The sequence below is a fragment of the Nannospalax galili genome, unplaced genomic scaffold (genome assembly GCF_000622305.1).
Source record: "Nannospalax galili isolate Female #2095 unplaced genomic scaffold, S.galili_v1.0 scaffold593, whole genome shotgun sequence".
In the NCBI taxonomy this organism is placed as follows: Eukaryota; Metazoa; Chordata; class Mammalia; order Rodentia; family Spalacidae; genus Nannospalax; species Nannospalax galili.
The window spans coordinates 252,348-261,611 of record NW_008332686.1 but is presented as its reverse complement, the minus strand read 5'-3'; positions in this window follow the sequence as shown (position 1 = coordinate 261,611).

Genomic DNA, 9,264 nt, shown 5'->3' with positions numbered 1-9,264 from the left:
CAGCTGGAAGATCAAGGCACCAAGGTTCTTTGCCTTAACCTGCTGCCTGGAGTGGGGAAAGGTGGGCAAACACGGCCGCAGCACAGGTCCGGCTACGAGTCACAGGAGCCCCTTTGTCAGAAATTTCAGGAAGCTGACAGAGGACAGAGGAAAAGTGCGATGAGGTGCAGAGAAGAGGAGGCAGGTGGCCACAGACAGAAACACTGGGGCGGGGCGGGGGGTACCAAGACAGCACAGAGGAGAACCCAGAGGGATGGCAACTGGGCTGATACGGAAGAGAAACGTGACAAGAGTGATTGGGAGATTGGAAGAAAAATGGAGACAGATGTCATGAGATTGAGCAGGTAGAGAGAGAGAAGGAGTCGAGGGAGAGGGAGGAGAATGAGAGAAGGGAAGATCTACAATGAGGAACCATAGCCCCAGGAAATGGAATAGGGTCTCATTCTGAACTTTTGCCAACGTCTGAACTTGCTATTCTGCTATCAGTTTTTCACCCGTCACTAAGACAAGCTCAGAGAGCTGTTTTAGCTTTTCTTGATTATAGAATGTTCCATTCTGGTCTGTATCAAGGGTGACTCTGGATTTCTAAATGAGCCAAATGCAGTTATAGCAAGGAAAGGAAGGGAGGCCGGGAAGATGTACCATTAAGGATGAGAGATGGGGTCATTTAGCAACACCCTGCAGAGCTGGAAGAGACACTTCCTTATATATTACTGTCATTCGTTGGGTGGGGGCTCAGTGCCACATAAGGCCGTCTATTGCCCAGGGCGTTCCAGGATGAGGCTGTCTGCCCACAAAGTCTTCCATTTACCTCTGTTGCCCTCGTAAATGCCTGGTCAGAGATCTTCCTTCCTCATGACCTCATACAGGTGCTTCCTGACTGTTCAGACACATCAACAACTTCAGACTCCCTCAGAGAATCCAGGGTAGAACTCGATGATTGGATAGAGAGGCCAGGGCTCCTGGTCCCCAGTTACTGTGCTCCACAGGAAACCCCCACCACCAGCAGCAGCTCAGTGCATACTCTCTGACTCACTGGGGTGGCAGCACTCAGAGAGAGGGACAGAGTGAGGACAAGATGATGGCGGCATGCTCCACTGCACCTCTCCCCAGAATGCAATGTGACATGAGACATCGGGAGATGGCAGCGAAAGTTCAAGGGAAAAACACACAGTTATTTATGGCTCTGGCATCTGTTGTCAGATCAGAAACAGAGACCTAATCTAAGGCAAATCCAGCAGCCTGTACCAGAGCAGATGGGGAGGTGTATGCACTGCTCAGTCCTGTTCCACTCGCAATTTATTATCATCCCTCATCTCTAGAGCTCATCTCCAAAGCAGACATTTGTCCTGGCCATGATGCCAGCAACCCCGGGTAGGTGGACAGGGAGCTCAGAGTGTCCTTCTGCCAATGGGTGGTTATTTCCATTGTGTGGCTTGGAGCCTTCTGTGCTAGAAGAGAAGGTTATGGGAAAACATAAAAAGGAAATAGGAGAGAGAAGGAGGGAGAGAGGGAGGGAGAGAGAGAGAGAGAGAGAGAGAGAGAGAGAGAGAGAGCGCAGTCATAGCTCAATGGCAATGAGATTGGCCTAAAATCTAGACCTTAAAGGGACCAGTCTTCTGCTGCCCCACTCATGGAGTGACCTTGGGCAAGTCATTTTTACCTGTCTGGATTTTCCTACTGCCAAATGCTTGAGATTTTGTCCTTGTTCATTCCCAGGATTACACAAAAATGCCTGCTCAGCTTTAGTGTGAGGGGACATGACATCCGGACTCAGTAATTATAGATTCCAGTTCTCATTTGCCAAGTACCAGCCTAGTCACGAAGAGCACAGTACCTTTCTCTGATAGCTGTCACCTGTCACAGAGGGATGGGTGAGTTCACCAGGCTTTTCCCTCCCGTGAAGTCCCCATAGTTCCATGGGAAGCAAACCTGAGAAGCATCAGAAGATGGTAACAGGAAACCAGTCTGAAGGAGTCTGATGATGTCCCAGGTCATGGGATGTACTAGACTGACCTTGGCCTTGACCGAAGGAGTGAATGAGGTAAAACTTCACTGATGAAGCTGGGGTCATTCGACGCCCTTTCAGTCCTCTGTCCTCAGTGAAGCAGACAGATACTCACCCTGACTCAAAACCTCTCACATTAGTGGCTTCCTGGCCTTTTCAAGGAAGTGGGGCAAGGGTAGGAAGGGGGAGAAAGGTAGGAGGCCTGGAGGAAGACAATGTTTGGTGGCCTTGACCTGAATCTCCAGGCTTATGCTGATTGGACTGCCATAGAAGATTTTTAAAGAAAATCCTGAGACACCTTATTTTTCTCCTTTGAGAAGCTTCCCACCTGAACATATGCATCAGCAAGTTCTGTGTGTTGCATTAAAATGCAGAATTAAATACCTCAACCTGCCATTTACGTTTTGGTCTGTGTGTTTCAGAGGCAGCAACTTGGTGAGGCTCAGAGCAGAGGTCAAGGGACTTAGTCACGCCCAGAGAGCAGGATAAACAGAGTCTCCTTCATCTGACTGCAGATGTTCAACAGGAACCTCTGGTCCCAGGAGGGCTACGCACATCATGAAAATGGGGTAGTCTGACATTGTAATAATGGTAAATAAAGACCTGGAGTGAAGCTGCAGGTAGACAGATGTTTTGATTGACTAGACACAGGTGTCTGTTGCCAGTGCTTGAGTGTGGCTGGGCGATCGGAAAATTGCATCGCCTCACAGCCCCCAGTCCCAGGGGCTGTCAGTGGCACCTCACCTGTGCACACTTTGCATTCCTCTCACTCCTTGGGCAATCAGAAAGGACCAGAGGCACTGTGGACTAATTAGCATTTGCAAGTGACCAAGTTGGACCTCACTTTCCCCCAGGCTTTATTCCTTCCCTGGGGTACCCCACTGGAAGGGAAGGGAATGATGGAATTGGATGTCCCTAAATAAGTCCTGCCAGGCAAGCATTGACACTAGAGATCTGCCCCATGGCTGGGCCAGACCCCCGAGCAAGGAGAGACAAGGAAAGCCAGGTCTCATTTTCCCCAGGCTGCTAAGCAGCAGCCTCTGAGGAAGGCAGCGGCTGCATCTGGCAAGATGATGAAGTGGCCCCTGTCCTCCAGCTCTGGCAGCTCTCTCTGCAGCCTGAATCTCAGCAGTTGATTTTGTCTATGTTGGCACCTGTTTGCTGCCTGTACCAACTAATGTCTGTCAGTGGACTCATCATCATCAAGGACCAGAAATTAAGAAATCATGAATGTGTAGATACTTCTGCTCTCATCCTAATGGTTTGTTTATTATTTAATGGTTTGTTTATTTTACTGATGGCATCTGTCCTCCTTGGAATGTTACAAATTGGACTTGTGCTTGCCCTTATTTGAGGTCTGCCCATTTCTATACCTTTGATTTTGTAACTGCACCTAATGAGTGTAGCAGTCATTGTTTAAATAGATGGATGACAGAGAAGAGAGAGACAGACAGAGAGAGAGAGAGCTCTAAATAGAATACTCAGGTCTCCCATGAGGCAAAGGCTTTGGAAATAATGTTTACTGAAGAAACTAGCAATATGTAGCATTAAAAAGAGAACATTTAGCTGAGTGTGGTGGCTCATGCTTAAAACCCAGCATTAGGGAGGCTGAGACAGGAGGATTAGGTAATTCAAGGCCAGCTTGAGCTACATAGTAAGCTCTAGCCTGGAAAGAAAGAAAGAAAGAAAGAAAAAGAAAGAAAGAAAAGAAAGAAAAAAGAAAGAAAGAAGGCTTATTTTAGCTTAATTTTCAAGTATACAATCCATCCTGTATAAGTAGTCATGACCCTGAGAGCAGCTCTAGTTGTGTTAACAGGTGAATTATGCTCCTAGTCATGTTGAAACCACAGTCAGGAAACATAGAAACATGCATGTTGATGTCCCATTAGTGTCATTGTCATACATGTTTTTTAATGATCCTTTTCTCCTGCTGTCCTGGCTACCACACACCTTCAGTGCAATTATTACTATGCTGCTTTCCTTTCCCTTCTGGTAGCCTCTTTGATCCCTTTCATGTGACACATGTTCTATTATCCTCTTTGTTTCTTCTATTAGTATAATTTTTAAGTCTTTCTGTCTCTCTCTGTCTCTCTCTGTTTCTCTCTCTGTCTCTCTCTCTGTCCTCTCTCTCTCTCTCTCTCTCTCTCTCTCTCTCTCTCTCTCTCTCTCTCACACACACATACACAATCAGGTTTAACAGTAAAGCATTTTTATTTGATTTGGTAACATACCTGTTATACAAAAACATAACCTCAAAATTCTGCATAATCAAATATTGATGGAAAATTTTCTATGCTGTATTACTCCCAAAGATATGTTAACTGCTCTTCAATAATAAAAAATAAAACACTGAAGTATAATTCTTGATAAGTGAATAAAAGACTAAGATCATGAGAATATATTGGCAATTTAAACCCTCACAAAAATTGTATATAATGTTTCCAACACTTCAAATAATGTTGCCTTTAATGAAGAAAACTATAAAATAGAAATACATTAATTACTCATATATTTAAAGTAAATTGTCTATATACTACATATTTAGTAGAGATATGTTCTTGCCATAGTATTAAAATAATTCTTATTACTTAAGAGAATATATTGGCAATTTAAACCCTCACAAAAATTGTATATAATGTTTCCAACACTTCAAATAATGTTGCCTTTAATGAAGAAAACTATAAAATAGAAATACATTAATTACTCATATATTTAAACTAAATTGTCTATATACTACATATTTAGTAGAGATATGTTCTTGCCATAGTATTAAAATAATTCTTATTACTTAAACTATTTTAAACTTATCATGATGCAGTGAGGCTTATCTCACTGTTTTTCTGTTTTATCAGACAAGGATACTACAAGTCAAGACTGCACATGTAAAACAGGGAACTCAGTATGTAAACCTTGTTTGTCTATTCATAAAGATCCTGCTTGAATAATAGACACTTAAAACCTTGGCTTTCCAATTTCCAAACCAATTTCCCTTCAGAACACCAATGAATTTTTTGATGTGTTTTTCTTAAAAATAACCAAAGCAAAAATATCCCAGAAGTTAAACTTATAAATGTGATTTACTAAAATCAAATTCATTTTGAATCCATTCACTATTCCAAAGATTTTTTTTTCTAAATTAAAAAAAAGAGAGAGATATACAAGCACTGGTTTTAATTGTTCTACTAAAATACAAAGATTTCTGTAATGTCAGAGTGGTCCTTCAAGATGGCTCCTTTAACTCTTCTTTGAACATGAGATGAAAGAAAACATCAGATGTGGTAAGCACTTATCTCTCCCATGAATCTTCAATCACAAATAACATTATAAGGATTCATTGTTAGAAATACTATGAAGTAAAAGACATAGGAGACCCAATGGAAAAAGTCTCAGAGGTATTTTTTACAAGGTGATGTAGTTTTTACTGTGAAGGTAAAGCCAACTCTATCTAGTGGTCTTACAGGTGTGTGTAAGGCTTCTTTTTATTAATCTATTTGGATTATTTTGTACATGATTCATTGTTTCTGTAATGTGATTGTGCTGATAAGGAATGTGATGATTTTTCTCCTTTGTTTTCCAGAAACATTTCCTTAAATACTCAAATGGCTATTGACATAGCCTTACTAATAAATGTTGAATTACTTATCATGAAATTTTATCATGTTAAGAGAGCACCATAATATTATTCTCAGCAATAGTATCCTCAGAAACATTTCATTTATCATAGAAGTCTGAAAATACTTCCTCTAAGTTTAATTATGACAACTGGAAATTTAGAAGTCATGTAACTGACTTTATATCAATAAATATTCACTAGCATTAATATAATTGTCAAAATGGGACAATTCTACAGTGTATAATCTACTTGTCCTTATTTTCATGTGTGTCTCTTTTGCTTTTTTCCCTTTTTCCTTTTGTTATAGAGGAAGAGATGTGTTTGTAAAATATAAAAGAACTAAAAGAATTAAAACCACAACCTTTCAACTACCTAATTTATTAATATATGCATCAAAGGGCTTCAGTGTTCTTCAGTGTAATAGTACTTGCCTAGCATGTAGGGGACCATGGTAGTAAATTATTGTAGTATATACAGGTACATATTTAAGTTTATGCTCGGATTCTTATTTTAAAACATTTTTTCAAAATATGAATGAAATTCAAATATTTATATACAGGTATGGAATTACTCTAACACTCTTGGCTAAAATAAAATGTCTTTTTGATTTTTTCATAGAGTTGCTTTTCAACTTTCTCAGAAGGAAACTGGCCTAATCTCTATTATCAAATCTCCACGTTTCTATTAATCATTTTGCCCCAATGATTCAATATCTCTATAACACATTTTTTTTCTAATTGTGTTAAATCTTAGAATTATTACTAGCAACGGTGGCCTGTCATGATCACACGTGTCTGTAAACATTCAGAACTCAGGAGAATGAGTCAAGAGGACTGCCGTCAGTTTTGAGTCAGCTTGGTCTTTTACAGTGGGATCTACTCTAGCCAGGACTTGCAGGATTCTTTCAACAAGAAATCTCTGTCTCAAAAAATAAAGGAAAAATAATCATAAATCACACTGACATTGATAATGGTAACGTGGTACTCATAGTACACCTTATCTATGGTGAAAAGCTAAATACTTTGTATTGCAGAACAAGAACACCACAAAGTATTGTCATCCCTCTACTAAATACATTCTTAACAATAGCAAAAAATAAAATATTTCTATGTGAGAAAAGAAGAAATTATATGCTTTATTTTTGAGGGGAATATACGAAACTGCACACATAAAGCACCATGTTAGAAGTAATGTGAATTCAATGTGTTTACAAAATATAAAATTGTGTCATGTATAACATCAGTAAGAATAAAATACAGGTGATGGTCACAGTGAGATAAGGACATACCACAACTTTTCAATACTGAAATCCAAGACCATCCTGCTACTCTTAAGAATTTGTCTTGGAGCATTTCTTTGGTAATTCTCACCTACCATTTTCTCTGATCTCTTTCTCTGGAACTTATATTATATAGCTACTGGCCTATTTTAATAATTAAAAATACTGTACAAAGTTTTTTTTCAGATTATGAAAGTGTTAGGATAATAGAGAAAATGGTCTAAATGCCAGAGGTGTTTACCTTAGATTCTTAATTTTAGGTTATAGAAATTTTATTGCTTTAAAATATTCAACTCCTTAAAAAGTCAGTTGAGTAAATTTAACCAAGAGATGAAAGACTTGAACATTTAAAACTATATCAGGAGAAAGAAAAATTTCCTATCCAAAAAAATCGACAGATTTTATTCATAGTCAAAATCTTTGTTGTCATTCATCACAGAATAAAAAAAAACTCTTAAAAGTCATATGGAAGCACAGAATACCGTGAATATTCAAAGGAATTTTGGACAACAACAACAACAAAACAATAGTACTGAATGTATGACCATACTAGGCTCAAATTGTACTGTGGAGTCATTCTAATAAAATGAGCCTTGTGCTGGCACAAAAACAGATTAAAGGGCTAGCACTGAAGCCTCAGAAACACTCTGCAGAGCCACAATCATCTGATTTTTGAGAAAAATAACAAACACACACTCAGCACAGCAGACAGTATCTTCAACAAATGATGCTAGGAAAACTGAATAGTGGATCAAAATTTAAGACTTGAAACTCTGAAATTGCTACAGAAAAAAGTAGATGGTATAGTGGTACAGCAGAAGATATAGATTTAGGCAAGGACTTTCTGAATAACTCAGTTGCTCAGGAAATAAGGACAGTAATTAACAAAGGGGACTCTTCTACTGCTCTGCAAGCTATTTAAAATATTTTGTTTCTGTTTTATTTGTATTACATTTTATTTATTCGTTTATTTATTTTGAGACAAGTTCTTATGAAACCCAGGCTGTTTTCCAACCTGTCAGGCCCAAGGACAATCTTGAATTTCTGATCTTTCTGCTTCTACTTTCCCAGGTCTGGGATTACTAGGATGCACCACAAAACTTGATTTATTTGGTGCTAGAGATTGAACTTAGGGCCTCATGGACATTATGAAAGCACTCTACCAACTTATCTACAACTCTGACCCAAGCTTCCAAATATATATATATTTAGAGAGAATGAGAAAGACAGCAGGGAAGAGACAAGAGAGACAGAGAGAGACTGAAAGATACAAAGAGACGGAGAGAAAAAATTTAAATGGAGATACCCTATAAGGGAAGAAAATGCTCCTCTTAGACAGCATAGACTACCAGTAAAGAACCCAATGCTAAGATTAGTTACCTCATTCAGTGCAAGATGAGTTACTTCATTTGGAGTTGTTGGCAAGTGGGTGTCCATAGACTCCCAAACATTATAGGCTATTGGCAATTCTTATGGTTAGAACTTAATGGTAAGACACTAATGTTGAAGACATGACATACTTGAATCATAGAACACAGAGAAATCAAATGTGTACTAGTATCTGAAATTTCATCTCTACTGATTAGCTTTCATACTGTTGGAAGGTTCCATGCCTATTACTGGAAGAGAAACCTTTCCCAGCCTTGAACCCTATTAGCTACAGCAATGACTGGTTAGGTAAGATATACCTACTAGTGCGAATAATGACATGAATTTTATGGGAGTAATCCACAGCTTTCTGATTGGACTTATGGCCCACTCTGTAAGATGAAACCCATACTTGGCACTGTTACTGGTGCCACAGAACCCCTGGCTAGACAGGTTTCAGGCTATAGTGGGAAATCTACTGTTATCATTCTGCTAAAAGACATAGTACTAAATGACTTGTAATGACATTATTATACACATAGGTTAGGGACAGCCCTCATCACAGAAGTTTTTTTTAATTTTTTTTTCCTCAGTAGAGTGAATAACACAGACGTCTACATCTTGTCATTATGCAGAATGCAAAAGACTCCAGAGTGCTCAACTCTAAATGGAAATGCTATATTACACTGTACTCTTTCTATACAAGATTCTGGAAACATTTGTAAGAAACAGAGGCAATAAAAACTATATAAAAATAGCATTTCCCATTGTGGTGGAGGGGTGAGACAACAAGAGAGATAAACAATGCCTAGCTAGTTTTGAAAGCCAGAGGGAACCATATTACTCCTACAACCTACTGACAAATTATACTTAGCAGATCAAGAAATATAGGTCTAGGTAAGGTTTATCTGAGAACAATTGGTCTTTGCCCAAGATTTATCTACATGGCACACAGTAATTAAAAATACCAGACTGGTGGAACTAACCTTGGCTGTT